The 13,605-nt window shown below is 43.1% G+C and overlaps 1 long non-coding RNA gene across 5 annotated transcripts in view; it reads left to right on the top strand.

Moving 5' to 3' along the window:
• The window catches only part of LOC132493918 (uncharacterized), a 30,182-nt gene that overhangs the window by 904 nt on the left and 15,673 nt on the right, over positions 1 to 13,605 (top strand). For 3 of the 5 annotated variants that reach the window (XR_009533030.1, XR_009533028.1, XR_009533029.1), the window contains exon 2: positions 2,118 to 2,286. This is a non-coding gene — a long non-coding RNA (uncharacterized LOC132493918). Of the gene's footprint in view, positions 1 to 2,117; positions 2,287 to 3,328; positions 5,149 to 6,212; positions 6,289 to 13,605 lie in introns of those variants that run through there. The other 2 variants (XR_009533032.1, XR_009533031.1) reach the window with 2 other exon arrangements.

The raw sequence follows: 13,605 nt of genomic DNA, 5'->3' as shown, positions 1-13,605 counted from the left end.
ATAAGCACTATCCCAGTCCCAGCCATCAGTTCCGATATTTTCAAAAACATCCCTTAGCCACTGTGAGAACTTTTCTTAACTTTTGGAGTCACGTCCTCTATTTAATTTATTTATTTATGCTGCACTGTGTCTTAGTTGTGGCAGGCAGCATCTTTAGTTGTGGCATGCTGACTTCTTAGTTGCGACATGCAGGCAGGATCTAGTTCCCCGACCAGGGATAGAACTGGGGCCCCCTGCACTGGGAGCGTGGAGTCTTACCCACTGGACCACCAGGGAAGTCCCCACTTCCTCTGTTGATGGGCAAATCTGTCCTCCTAGGAAGGATGGTTTTATAGGCTGACTCTGATGGGGAAACCTGAGCCTGCTTACCCAAGGCTGGGTGCTCATGGCCAGGGTATCTCTTCCGTTCAGCTGTAGCCTGGGTTATATCATTACCACACAGCATTAGGAAGAGTGAAAAACTGGACACCACGTAGTGCAGAAGATACTTTCCCTTGCATAAGATACACACAGGATGTGAGCACTTACATGTTATAGTGCAGAAACAGCTGACTATTGAATTATAATATTTACATAATATACCATTTACATAAGACTGGATATATATACAGCTATAAGGGATACATAAGAATCCTATGTTACCTGCATTGAGTTCAAGCTTTGTATTAATTGGGAAAATTCTAATAAGAAGTTTTTAATTAGTGATGAAAATGTATTATTTTTAAATCTGAGAACTCCCAATAGCTTCACAAACAAGACTTCATTCATCCAACCGGCATCTTTGTGTGGAAGCCGTGTTCCATGAGTATTATTTGAGCACCTGTTATGCACGTGGTATTTTGGGGGGACTCCAAAGGATACAAAGATGTGTAAGATGATATTTGCCCTCAAGAAACATGGAGTCTAGTAGAGAAGATCAACTATGCATACAAAACACATATAAGTAGAAAGTGACATGTCTTGAGAGAGGTGCAGGTGACTGTGCTGTGAACCCTCAGAGGCAGGAGACACCACTGCGAAGTGGCTATATGATGAGAGCCACGGAGCAGACAGCGTGTGTGCTGGGCTGTGAAGGACATGGAGAATGTGGATATGCTAGGAAGTCGGGAAAAGATATTCTGGGCACCCTCCCCACAGCCCTGAGACATGGGGGAGAAATGTCTATAGATACTGAGTTCTTAGAAGACAGGGACTGGGTTTTGGTCAGTGTTTTTATTCCCAGCTTGGCACATGGATGGCACACAGTAAATAATAGTGAATGAACAGGAGCTGTGAGTTTCCTGCAGAGGGGAAGCGAGATGTGGTCTCTCTATTACCCTGAGGCCCTTTTATGAGGTTCACTTCTTACAGCCACTCTTCCAGGGGAAGAATGTGAAGAGGCAGATGATTACGGGGCAAGGGCCATATCGTTGGCATATTTGGTGCAGGACCAGCCAACTGGGAGCAGGGTGAACAGGGTCTTGTGAATGGGTAGGAGGGTTTGTGAGTCTCCTTCTCTGGAACTGAGCTGAACAGCTGCAAGGGGAGGAAAGTACAGCACAGGATCATGAAGCAATCTGGAGGACCAGTGATGGACACTCCTTTGGCTGTTGTGGCATTTGTGCCTGTTCTTGGCTCTTCTTTTTCAATGGCCCACTCTTCCCCCGAGACATTTCTCCCCCAGCTGTGACCCACCTGGGAGTGGGAAGCTGTGTGCACCACACCAGCAGACTGCCGAGGCCTGCAGCTGCTGCAAGGGAATGAAGCTGGCTGCAGCAGCATCTTCAGGCTGACTTGGAGGCCCTGCCCTTCCACAGGCCTGCCTAGGGCTGAACTTGTGCCAGGAGCTAGCGCTGAAGCAGACCGCGCAGAGCAGTTGTCCCATGACCTGGGGAGTGGAGAACTTCCTTAGGAGCTGGGACGGAGCTGTTACTTGAGGAAGGCAGAGCAGAGAAGATTGAAGGAATAATGGCTTGAGGACAGGGCAAAGCCTCGCAAGTCCTGTTTAGACGTCCCCTCGGACCCTCTGTTGCTCACAGAGGGTACAGTCATCCTCAGAACAAGGAAGCTGGGGAGAGGTTAAGTGAGTACAACGAAGGAAGGGATGGGACACGACTGACTGTCTATTTTGTCCCTAGATGTGGGATGGTGCAGGACTTCTGGGGCCCACAAATGCTCCTTTTCCTGGAGATGTGACCCAAGGTGAGCTGTTACACCCTCTTCCTGGCAGCCTGTGCTCCCACCCCAGGATCCTGCGCTTCTTCTCTGTCCTGCCTCTCCAGTTTGCTTCTGCTCCGCTGGCTGCAGGTAAGTGCCTGCTGGGTGTGTCAGGATTCCTGTATAGCAAAGTGCCCCGGGAAGCCTTAATTACTCCAGACCTGCTGCAGCTCAGGGCCTGCCGTGGAGGCCTACATCAGCCTACGTCAGGGGCGTGACGGTCCATTGCAATTTACAACAGCTGAAAAGTCTTATGTTGTGACTTTAACTTTCCCTTCTGAGAGAGATGGATTTGTAGGTTTAGGTCAAAGAGCCGGTGGTGGCAGTGAGACCAGTAATCTTGCCACTGCCTTGGAAAGGTGTCACTAAAGGTGTGCCCTCTGCCTCCCGGTAAGGCTAGCCTGCAGTTAAACCGGGACTTTCCTTCGTTCCCATTTCAGCCAGATTTCCCTGCCCATTTCCCTCAGTTTTCCAGCCCAGCTTCTCTGTCGCTGGACATATTTCACCAGAGCCTCTCACTCTCACGCCCTTGCTAGTCACTGACTTGTTTCCATGGCAGCAGGTCACACCAGAGCTGGTACTTCTCCCCTTACTCTGCCAGGTTTGCTCGTTCCCAGGCAGACGCCCTGGAGAGCTGGCACACTTTAGGGGATTCTGTATCTGGGCTTGAGGACCAAGAATACAAAAGCTGTTTTCCCAGTGGGTAGGGAGGCAAGTTGGCAAAGGCTGCCCAGTGGGCTTCCCTGGCCTGGGTCGTGACACCAGCCCCCAGCCCCCGGCACCCCTGATGGCAGATCAGTGAGCCTGGGAGGTAGAGCTGGGGAGGCAGGTGTGGCAGGGAGGGTCACCCAGAGCAAGCCCGGGCTAGAGCAAGACCCCACGTGCCAGCCTAACTCAGGCCAGACTGATAACTGTGGTGGCAGGCGACAGGTTGCGTGAAGGAGGCTGCGGCGAGGAGAAGGAGCTGATTATATGCACCCCACATAATTGATCTTCATGCGGCCTGAGAAGGCGTGGAGCTGGGCAGCTGTGCCCAGGACAGCAGACACCTGCCTCTGCAGGCCGTGCTCTGCTGTGCAGCTCACCTCTTGGCTTGGTGGACTGACTCCAAGGCCTCTGACTTTCTCCACAGCTTCCACCCTCACTGGTGGCTCAGCTGGATGCCTCCTCCAGCCCTGTCCGCAGTCTGATTGTCTCCGTGTCCTAAATGTTCCTGTGTGCTAGGCTGAGCTCTGCCTCATCAGAATGTCCACACTCCTGCCGACCTCGAGCTTTTATTTTCTACACAGAAATGGGAAACTGGGAGAGGAGGGCTGAGTGCCATGGGGATAGAGTAAGTGGTTTAGGGGCAACAAATGGAATTATCTGAGGATTGGTGGGATGACTGAGCTGGTAAGCAGAGACCCCCTCCACCAACCCCAGTACTGCTGGGTGTCCTGTATGGCAGGTGGGGCTGGATGGAGCAAGGCCTACTGGGTCTCCCTGCAGCCGGATATGCTGCAGGAGGTCCCTGCTGCCCCCACCACCACCCTGTGCTGGCCTCCCCCTCAGCCCCGCTCTGTCATCTCTTCCCTCTCTCCCGCCACCCCTGACCCACCCACACCTGAGCTGCTTAGGAGTGCCGGTCTTGGCCTGCATGCTGCAGGACTGGTGCGCTTGTGCAGATACTTGATTCCTCTCCTCTTACTGAGGAAAAAGGACTCTGAAAAGAGGGGAAGTTAGGGCAAGAAGACCAAACTACGTGCGGGCTAAGTGGAGAGGAACCAGGGGAGATGCTGAAGAGACACTACAGGAGAAGGACTCAGGGTACCAGTCGGCCCTAAGGGCCTGCTGGCCCCGGGGATGGGTTGTGGGGCCAGGTGAAGCGGGTCCAGTGGAGAATTCTGGTTCTGACTGGACCCTGTCTGACAGCCTGAGGGCTTGTGAAGGATCCATTTTACAGGAAGGCAGGGATAAGACCAAACCTACTCCGTTTTCTTATAGTTCATGTCTTTGAACCTTGAGCTGCAAACTAGCCTCTCCTGCTGACTTTCCCAGTTCCTGTGTTCTCTGACACCCAGGTGTAAACCTCAGGGTGATAACCCGCACTTTCCATGTTTACTCAGTTATCAAATTCTGAAGGTCCTTCACAAAGCAGTTGCCTTTTATTCCCACTTCCTCCACGTAGCCCAAGTCCCTGCTCCCATGCCTAGGCTACTGTAACAGCCTCCGAGCTGTGATGCCCTTTGGTCTGTCCAGGGCATCATGACTAGATTAATCTTGCAGAAGAATTGCATCACTTCACATGGTACTGCCATGTTTGTTGCCTTCCGTGGTGCTCCCTGTTGCTAGCCAGGAACAGTACAGCCTCTCTGTTCTTTAGCTCAGGACCTTTCCCAGTTTGGCACACAGCCTACCTACCTTTCTGGCTTTATCTCCCAGAACGTCCTAGCATGCACCTTTGACTCAAATCAAACTAGATTACTCAGTGTTTCTTGAAAGCACTTTTTCTTCCTCTTAACCTTTGCTCCTGCTTTTCTCTCTGTCTGGAAGAGTTCTCTCTCACATTCATTTACTCATTTAAAAATATTTATTGAGCATCTTCTTTGTATTTTGAACATCTTCAGACTTACAGAAAAGTTGAAAGAGTAGCACAATGAACATGTATCTAGGTTCACCAGTTGCTAACCTTTTGCCACATTTCTTTCTCTTTTCTCTCTCTTTTCCCCTAGATCCACTAAAAATAAGTTGTAGACATTAAGACACTTCACCCCTAAATATTTTGGCCCATATCTCCTAAAAATGAGGACATCTTCTCACGTAACCACAATATCCTTTTTAAAAATTTGTGGTAAAATATACATAACGTGAAATTTACTATGGTAACCTTTTGAAGTTATACAGTTGCATTGCATATAGCTGACTCCCTTTGTTATACAGCAGAAACTTAACACAACATTGTAAAACAATTATACTCCAATAAAGATGTTAAAAAAAACCCACGTATACAACTGTGGCATTAAGTACATTCACAGTGTTATGCAACCATCACCACTATCCACTTCCAGAACTTTTTCATCATCCTGAAAAGAAACTGTACCCAGTAAATATCCCATCCTCCCCTGGTAACCTCTGTTCTACTTTCTGTCTCTATGAAGTTGCCTGTTCTAGGTAGTTCATGTAAGTGGAATCATGCAATATTTGTCCTTTTGTGTCTGGCTTATTTCACTTAGCATAATGTCTTCCAGGTTCACCCATGTTGTAGCATTGTCAGAATTTCATTCCTTTTAAAGGTTGAATAATATTCTAGTGTATGTATATATCACATTTTGTTTAGCTACTCATCTGTTGATGGACACCTGGGTTGTTTCCACCTTTTGGCTGTTGTGAACAATGCTGCTAGGAGCACGGGTGTGCAAGTATCTGTCTGAGTCCCTGCTTTCAATTCTTTCAGATATATACCTAGAAGTGGAATTGCTGGGTCATATGCTAAGTCTATGTTTAAATTTATGAGGACCTGGCAAACTATTTTCCATGGCGACCAAGAAATTTCACAGTGCAGTATTATTATCTAGACTAATTAGGCCATAATTACATTTCTCCACATATCCCTAAAATCTAGACTAGTCCTCTTGCCTTTTTGTTTTTCATGACATTGATATTTTTGAAGAATCCAAGCTAGTTTTCTGGTAAAATATCTCAATTGGAATTTCTTTGAATGTTTCCTCACAATTAGATTCAGGTTAAACCTTTTTGCAAGAATACTACATAAGGGACATGCTCTCTCTTGCGTTGTTTCAATCATTTAATATTGCTTTATCTCATTAGTGTTGATGCTGAACCACTAAGACACCTTACATAGAGGGATACAATGATAGGAAGAAAAGGGGGATAGAAGACAATGGAATCACACCTTTAAATTGCTGACAAAGGGAGAGTTTCCGTCTAGAATTCTATAGCCAATGAAAATATCCTTCAAAATGAAAGAGAGGGCTTCCCTGGTGGTGCAGTGGTTGAGAATCTGCCTGCTAATGCAGGGTACACGGGTTCGAGCCCTGGTCTGGGAAGATCCCACGTGCCGCGGAGCAGCTGGGTCCGTGAGCCACAGCTACTGAGCCTGCGCGTCTGGAACCTGTGCTCCGCAACAAGAGAGGCCACGACAGTGAGAGGCCCGCGCACCACGATGAAGAGTGGCCCCCGCTTGCCACAACTAGAGAAAGCCTTTGCACAGAAACGAAGACCCAACACAGCCAAAAATAAAAATAAATAAATTAAAAGAAGGCTCAACATTAAAAAAAAAAAAAGAAAGAGAAATAAAGACTTTTTCAGAAAAATGAAAGATAAGAGAATTTATTGCCAGCAGACTTGCACTGTGAGAAATGCTAAATGAAGTTATTTAGGCTGAAAGGAAATTTGGAAACTTGGATCTATAGAAAGGAATGAAGAGCCACAGAATTGATAATTCTGGGTAATTATAAAAGCATGGCTGTTTTCTTCTCTTAATTTCCATAAAAGACAAATGACTGTTTACAGCAAAAGTAATATAATTGTAAGATGCAGTTTATGACATATGTAGGAATAAAATATATGATAATAGTACAAAAAATGGAAGAGTAGATTATATTATAGTTTCTTCTTTTGTGAAATGTGGAGTTCAATTACACTGTGAGAAATTAGTGATACATATTTATAATTTCTAGAGCAATCATTAAAAATAAAAAGGTATAGCTAAAATGCAGAGATGAAACAAAGTATAATATTAATTATATTTAATATTGAATTATAATGTGTGACAATTATATCTATATTAATAATACTATTACATTTATAATATTAATTATGTATGATATTAATATAAATATAATATTCAATTCCTCAAAAGAAGTCAGGAAAAGAACTGAGGAACAAAGAACATATGGGGCAGACCTTCCCTGGTGGCACAGTGGTTGAGAGTCCGCCTGCCAGGGCTTCCCTGGTGGCGCAGTGGTTGAGAGTCCGCCTGCCGATGCAGGGGACACGGGCTCGTGCCCCGGTCTGGGAAGATCCCACATGCCGCGGAGCGGCTGGGCCCGTGAGCCATGGCCGCTGGGCCTGCGCGTCCGGAGCCTGTGCTCCGCAACGGGAGAAGGCCACAACAGTGAGAGGCCCACGTACCACAAAAAAAAAAAAAAAAAAAAAAAAAGAATCCGCCTGCCAATGCAGGGGACGTGGATTCGATCCCTGGTCCGGGAAGATCCCACATGCCGCAGAGCAACTAAGCCTGTGCTCCACAACTACTGAGCCTATGCTCTAGAGCCCATGAGCCACAAATACTGAGCCCGTGTGCCACAACTACGGAAGCCTGCGTGCCTAGAGCCCGTGCTCCGCAACGAGAGAAGCCACCGCAATGAGAAGCCCGCACACCGCAACAAAGAGTAGCCCCCACTCGCGGCAACTAGAGAAAGCCCGCGTGCAGCAGCAAAGAACCAACACAGCCAAAAATAAATTAATTAATTAACTTAAAAATATATAATAAAAAAAGAACATATGGGGCAAATAGAAAACAAATAGCAAGATGATAGACTTTGTTATGGGTTGAATTGTGTCCCCCACCAAAGCGTATATTGAAATCCTGCACCTCCGAATGTGACTTATTTGGAGACAGGTATTGTTTTTTTTTGTCTTTAAAAATTTATATTATTTTATTTTTTTGGAGATAGAGTCTTTGTTGTTTTTTTTTTCACTTCATTAAAGATAAGCTCCTTTATTTCATACAGATATACAGATACATATACATATAGATAGATATATAATCTTTTTTCTGATTTTATTTTCTTTATATTGAAGTACAGTTGATTTACAGTGTTGTGCCAATTGCTGCTGTTATAACAGTTTTTTAATACTAATTACAGCTTTATTTTAATAAACCCTGTCCTTGGTTATTATATCCTACTTTTCCAAGGAGATAGAGTCTTTTCAGAAGTATTATGTTAAAATGAGGTCATTAGGGTAGACCGTAATCCAATATGACTGGTGTCCTTATAAGAAGAGTAAATTGGGACACAGACATGTACAGAGAGAAAATGATGTGAAGGCACAGGGAGAAGATGGTTGTCTGCAGGCCAGAGATTGAGGCCTGGAATAGATCCTTTCCTCACAGCCCTCAGAAGGAACCAACCCTGCCAACACCATAATCTCAGACTTCTTGCTTCCAGAACTATGAGTAAATAAATTTCTGTTGTTTAAGCCACCCAGTCCATGGTACTTTGTTATGGCAGCCCTTGCAAACTAACACAGACTTAAACCCAACTGTATTAATAATTCCATTAAATAGAAATGCTCCAATTAAAAAACAGAGCTTGTCAGAATAAAAAGTCAAAACCCAACTATAGTTGACCCTTGGACAATGCAGGGGTAAAGGGCACCAACCCTCCCTGCAGTGGAAAATGTGAGTATAACTTTACAGCTGGCCCTCCCTATCTGCAGTTCTGCATCAACAGATTCAACCAACCGATGATCGTCTAGTACTGTAGTACATATTTATTGAAAAAAAATCCGTGTATAAATGGATTTCAAACCTGTGTTGTTCAACCTGTATATATCTAAAAGAAGTATAATTTTAACATACAGACACAATGTAAAAGGATGAAAAAAGATATTCTATGCACATAGAAAGCTGGTATGGCTATATTAATATTGGAGAAAGAAATGTCAGGACAAGGAGAATTAGCAGAGAAATAGACATTTCATAATCAAAAAAGGGTCAATTGAGGAAGGAAGATATAACCCTAAATGTATACGCACCCAATAACAGAGCTACAAAAAATGAAATAAAAGCTGACAGAATTGACAAACCTCTTAGATAGCCTCATCCACCAGAGGGCAGACAGCAGAAGCAAGAAGAACTACAATTCTGCAGCCTGTGGAAGGAAAACCACATTCACAGAAAGACAGACGAAATGAAAAGGGAGAGGACTTTGTACCACATGAAGGAACAAGGTAAAACCCCAGAAAAACAACTAAATGAAGTGGAGATAGGCAACCTTCCAGAAAAAGCATTCAGAATAATGATAATGAAGATGATCCAGGACCTCGGAAAAAGAATGGAGGCAAAGATTGAGAAGATGCAAGAAATGTTTACCAAAGATCTAGAAGAATTAAAGAACAAACACCTAGAAGATCAAAGAACAAACAAACACAGATGAACAATACAACTGAACTGAAATGAAAAATACACTAGAAGGAATCAATAGCAGAATAACTGAGGCAGAAGAATGGATAAGTGGCCTGGAAGACAGAATGCTGGAATTCACTGCTGTGGAACAGAATAAAGAAAAAAGAATGAACAGAATGAAGATAGCCTAAGAGACCTCTGGGACAACATTTAATGCAACAACATTCACGTTATAGGGGCCCCAGAAGGAGAAGAGAGACAGAAAGGACCCAAGAAAATATTTGAAGAGATTATAGTCAAAAACTTCCCTAACGTGGGAAAGGAAATAGCCACCCAAGTCCCGGAAGCGCAGAGAGTCCCAGGCAGGATAAACCCAAGGAGAAACATGCCGAGACACATAGTAATCAAACTGACAAAAATTAAAGACAAAGAAAAATTATTGAAAGCAACAAGGGAAAAATGACAAATAACATACAAGGGAACTCCCATAAGGTTAACAGCTGATTTCTCAGCAGAAACTCTACAAGTCAGAAGGGAGTGACATGATATAATTAAAGTGGTGAAAGGGAAGAACCTACAACCAAGATTACTCTACCCGGCAAGGATCTCATTCAGATTCGATGGAGAAATCAAAAGCTTTACAGACAATCAGGGCTTCCCTGGTGGCACAGTGGTTGAGAGTCCGCCTGCCGATGCAGGATGCATGGGTTCGTGCCCCGGTCCGGGAAGATCCCACATGCCACATAGCGGCTGGGCCCGTGAGCCATGGCCACTGAGCCTGTGCATCCGGAGCCTGTGCTCCGCAACGGGAGAGGCCACAACAGTGAGAGGCCCATGTATCACAAAAAAAAAAAAAAAAAAAAAAAAGCTTTACAGACAATCAAAAGCTAAGAGAATTCAGCACCACCAAACCAGCTCTACAACAAATGCTAAAGGAACTTCTGTAAGTGGGAAACACAAGAGAAGAAAAAGACCTACAAAGACAAACCCATAACAATTAAGATAAAGGTGATAGGAACATACATATCGATAATTTCCTTAAACGTGAGTGGATTAAATACTCCAACCAAAAGACACAGTCTCGCTGAATGGATACAAAAACAAGACCCAGGGCCTCCCTGGTGGCGCAAGTGGTTGAGAGTCCGCCTGCCGATGCAGGGGATACGGGTTCGTGCCCCGGTCTGGGAGGATCCCATATGCTGCGGAGCGGCTGGGCCCGTGAGCCATGGCCGCTGAGCCTGCGCATCCGGAGCCTGCGCGTCCGGAGCCTGTGCTCCGCAACGGGGGAGGCCACAACAGTGAGAGGCCCGCATACCGCAAAAAAAAAAAAAAAAAAAAAAACAAGACCCATCTATATGCTGTCTACAAGAGACCCACTTCAGACCTAGGGACACATACAGACTGAAAGTGAGGGGATGGAAAAAGATATTCCGTGCAAAAGGAAATCAAAAGAAAGCTGGAGTAGCAATATTCATATCAGATAAAATAGACTTTAAAATAAAGAACGTTACAAGAGACAAGGAAGGACACTACATAATGAACAAGGGATCAATCCAAGAAGAAGATATAACAATTATAAATATATATGCAGCCAACATAGGAGCACCTCAATACATAAGGCAACTGCTAACAGCTATAAAAGAGGAAATCGACAGTAACACAATAATACTGGGGGACTTCAACACCTCACTTACATCAATGGACAGATCATCCAGGCAGAAAATTAATAAGGAAACACAAGCTTTAAATGACACAATAGACCAGATAGATTTAATTGCTATTTATAAGACATTCCATCTAAAAACAGCAGATTACACTTTCTTCTCAAGTGCACACAGAACATTCTCCAGGATAGATCACATCTTGGGTCAAAAATCAGGCCTCGATAAATTTAAGAAAATTGAAATCATATCAAGCATCTTTTCCAACCACAACACTGTGAGATTAGAAATCAATTACAGGGAAAAAAAACGTAAAAAACACAAACACATGGAGGCTAAACAATACGTTACTAAATAACCAAGAGATCACTGAAGAAATCAAAGAGGAAATCAAAAAATACCTAGAGACAAATGACAAAACATGACGATCCAAAACCTATGGGATGCAGCAAAAGCAGTTCTAAGAGGGAAGTTTATAGCAATACAAGCCTACCTCAAGAAACAAGAAAAATCTCAAATAAACAATCTAACCTTACACCTAAAGGAATTAGAGAAAGAAGAACAAAAAAAACCCAAAGTTAGTAGAAGGAAAGAAATCATAAAGATCAGAGCAGAAATAAATGAAATAGAAACAAAGAAAACAGTAGCAAAGATCAATGAAACTAAAAGCTGGTTCTTTGAGAAGATAAACAAAATTGATAAATCTTTAGCCAGACTCATCAAGAAGAAGAGGGAGAGGACCCAAATCAATAAAACTAGAAATGGAAAAGGAGAAGTTACAACGGACACTGCAAAAATACAAAGCATCCTAAGAGACTACTACAAGCAACTCTATGCCAATAAAATGGACAACCTGGAAGAAATGGGCAAATTCTTAGAAAGGTATAACCTTCCAACACTGAACCAGGAAGAAATAGAAAATATTAACAGACCAATCACAAGTAATGAAATTGAAACTGTGATTAAAAATCTTCCAATAAACAAAAGTCCAGAACCAGATGGCTTCACAGGTGAATTCTATCAAACATTTAGAGAAGAGCTAACACCCAACCTTCTCAAACTCTCCCAAAGAATTGCAGAGGAAGGAACACTCCAAACTCATTCTATGAAGCCACCATCACCGTGATACCAAAACCAGACAAAGATACTACAAAAAAAGAAAATTACAGGCCAATATCACTGATGAATATAGATGAACAAATCCTCAACAAAATACTATCAAACAGAATCCAACAGCACATTAAAAGGATGATACACCATGATCAAGTGGGATTTATCCCAGGGATGCAAGGATTCTTCAATATATGCAAATTAATCAATGTGATACACCATATTAACAAATTGAAGAATAAAAACCATATGATCATCTCCATAAATGCAGAGAAAGCTTTTGACAAAATTCAACACTGATTTATGATAAAAATCTCTCCAGAAAGTGGGCATAGAGGGAACCTACCTCAACATAATAAAGGCCATATGTGACCAACCCACAGCAAACATCATTCTCAATGTTAAAAAACTGAAAGCATTTCCTCTAAGATCAGGAACAAGGCAAGGATGTCCACTCTCACCACTATTATTCAACTTGGTTTTGGAAGTCCTAGCCATGGCAATCAGAAAAGCAAAAGAAATAAAAGGAATACAAATTGGAAAGGAAGAAGTAAAACTGTCACCGTTTGCAGATGACATGATACTATACCTAGAGAATCCTAAAGATGCCACCAGAAAACTACTAGAGCTAATCAATGAATTTGGTACAGTTGCAGGATACAAAATTAATGCATAGAAATCTCTTGCATTCCTATACACTAACAACAAAAGATCGGAAAGAGAAATTAAGGAAACAATCCCATTCACCCTTGCAACAAAAAGAATAAAATACCTAGGAATAAACTTATCTAAGGAGGCAAAAGACCTATACTCAGAAAACTATAAGACACTGATGAAAGAAATCAAAGATGGCACAAACAGATGGAGAGATATACCATGTTCTTGGATTGGAAGAATCGATATTGTGAAAATGACTATACTACCCAAAGCAATCTACAGATTCAGTGCAATCCCTATCAAATTACCAGTGGCATTTTTTACAGAACTAGAACAAAAAATCTTAAAATTTGTATGGAAACACAAAAGACCCTGAATAGCCAAAGCAATCCTGAGGGGAAAAAAGGGAGCTGGAGGAATCAGACTCCCTGACTTCAGACTATGCTACAAAGTACAGTAATCAAGACAATATGGTACTGGCACAAAAACAGAAATATAGATCAATGGAACAGGATAGAAAGCCCAGAGATAAACCCACACACCTATGGTCAACTAATCTATGACAAAGGAGGCAAGGATATACAATGGAGAAAAGACAGTCTCTTCAATAAGTGGTGCTGGGAAAACTGGACAGCTACATGTAAAAGAATGAAATTAGAAGACTCCCTAACACCATACACAAAAATAAACTCAAAATGGATTAGAGACCTGAATGTAAGACCAGACACTATAAAACGCTTAGAGGAAAACATAGGAAGAACACTCTTTGACATAAATCACAGAAAGATCTTTTTAGATCCACCTCCTAGAGTAATGGAAATAAAAACAAAAATAAACAAATGGGACCTA

The sequence above is a fragment of the Mesoplodon densirostris genome, chromosome 7 (genome assembly GCF_025265405.1).
Source record: "Mesoplodon densirostris isolate mMesDen1 chromosome 7, mMesDen1 primary haplotype, whole genome shotgun sequence".
In the NCBI taxonomy this organism is placed as follows: domain Eukaryota; kingdom Metazoa; phylum Chordata; class Mammalia; order Artiodactyla; family Ziphiidae; genus Mesoplodon; species Mesoplodon densirostris.
The sequence above is the reverse complement of the archived record's forward strand: the minus strand, read 5'-3'. Positions and strand labels throughout refer to the sequence as shown.